Source organism: Corylus avellana, chromosome ca3 (genome assembly GCF_901000735.1).
Source record: "Corylus avellana chromosome ca3, CavTom2PMs-1.0".
NCBI classification, from domain to species: Eukaryota; Viridiplantae; Streptophyta; class Magnoliopsida; order Fagales; family Betulaceae; genus Corylus; species Corylus avellana.
In genome coordinates, this window is record NC_081543.1 from 30,212,985 (window position 1) to 30,215,279 (window position 2,295).

Here is a 2,295-nt window from a genome sequence, read left to right on the forward strand (position 1 = left end):
TTATGATCGATTAAATTATTGAATAAACATAACGATCACAATTTTGAAATCTTTAAAGTATGGGAGGGTTAAAACTTAAATTATTAAATTAAATTATTAGATTTATTATTTTTTATAACTTTAAAATTTTAAAATAATTAATAATATATGTTTCTTAGTTCTTGATTATATATTTCAACCAAGAGCCTGTTTGGCTTGCGATTTCATAAGTATGGAAGTTTTATATAGTTTGAATTTAAATTGATATATTCTAATAATCCAATAAAATATATCATATTTTAACATCTTATTTGCACCCATTTTTTTTTTTTTTCTTTAAAGTCTACTTAACTCCCTTAAACTACCATCCTAATGACAATCAACCCTTTTAAACTATCAATTGTGACAATTTACCATCCAAACTACCAAAACAATGACAATGTACCCCTAATTTTAACAAAATGACAAAATTACCCTTATTAAAATAAAAACAAAAATACTAAAATTTAATTTAATTTTTTTTTCAAAATTTTAAGGGTATTTTTGTCTTATTGAAAATTTTATATGGGTAATTTCATCATCTTGCTAGCATTAGGGGGTACATTGTTATTGTTTTGGTAGTTTTGGGGGTAGATTGTCATTGGAGTGGTAGTTTAAGGGAGTTAATTGGACTTTACTTTTTTTTTTTTTTTTTTTTTCTTTTTGTTCCTTTTGCTTCAAAATTCTGTTCAAAATATAATAATTTAATCCATTTTACAAATATATCACAAAAAACAAAAAAAATTGAATGCCAAATAAATCATAATATGATATTACTTGATTAATTATATCAATTTAATATTAATTATAAAAATATCAAGTGTAACGGTTTAAAAGTGTGAAAATGTAAATAAACCGAGTAGTGATTTATATAACACTGACGTGCATGAATAGTGTCCACGCCAATGTTATATATATATATATATATATATTATTTTACTGTTTAAATATTATTTTAATTATATTTTATAATATTATAAGATTAGCGTGCATACTGTTTATGCACGCCAGTGTTATATAAATCACTACTCAAATAAATCTAACCACTTTTATTTATTATATTAAATCGATTAAATATTTCATTGAAGAGAGAAACTAAAAATAATAAAGATACTCTCCGTGCGTTGAAATTTGAAAACCACAATACACCTTTTAACCCAAGCGTTTCTCCTAATATTCGAATAATATATATATATTGCTGCAGCTGGCCGGTCAAGACTCCCTTGTGAACTCCAAATTCCAAATCCAATACGCGCTTCATTCTTCACAAACTTCAAACACACAGAAACACAAAACTCTCTCTCTCTCTCTCTGTCTGAGAGTCGGCGAGTCAGATTCGCAGATCTTTCTCTCTGGCCGTCGGATCCGGTCGATCTGAATCTGACGCCATAGTGAAAGGCTCAGCTCCGATCGGAAATGGAGAACCTGATCTCTTTGGTGAACAAAATCCAGAGAGCTTGTACCGCGCTCGGTGACCACGGAGAAGGCAGTACGTTGCCGACTCTCTGGGACTCGCTTCCCTCGATTGCCGTCGTCGGTGGCCAGGTCAGCTCCGATCCCTCCCTCTCTCGCGCTTTCTCTCAACTCTTGCATAGAGAGAGCTGAAGCTTGTTCGTGTTCTATAAGCTTCGAGCTTATATAGTTATATTTTTTCATTCTCTGTAGTATTTTTGAAGGATTCGATATTGGTTTGCACAAGCGTGTTCGTATTGTTGATTTCGTATCGATCTTATTAGAAAATTTTCGATTTATCAAGCTGCTTGAAATTACAGCTCTGGATCCCCCCTTTCTACCACTGCATTGAGAGAGCTGAAGCTTGTTCGTTTTCTATAAGCTTCGCGCTTATATTTTTCAATCCCTGTAGAATTTGTGAAAAGCTATTTGTTTTTGAAAGTGTGTTCATGTTATTGGATTTTGTAGCAATCTTATTAGAGATTTAGTTCGATTTATCAAGCTGTGTAAATAAAATTGAAGAATCAATGTTACTAACAAGTTCATAGTTATGGTGATTTGCTGCTCATTGCTATGGTTTTGAATTTTCAAAGTTTTCATTTTATAGTTGTTTTATGAAGAACACAATTGTGATCAGCATTTAAGTCTCATAACTCCGTTGCTTGCATGTCAAATGACTTTGAAATCGCTCTAAGGATCTAAGTTGGTCCTTTCTTAGATAGATATTGTTTGGTATTCGAAGTTGTCTGGCGGATAGTGAACAATTTGAGAGTCTCATTTGAAATGTCATAGAGCTGTAGATGAGGCTTGGTGTCTCAATTCAAA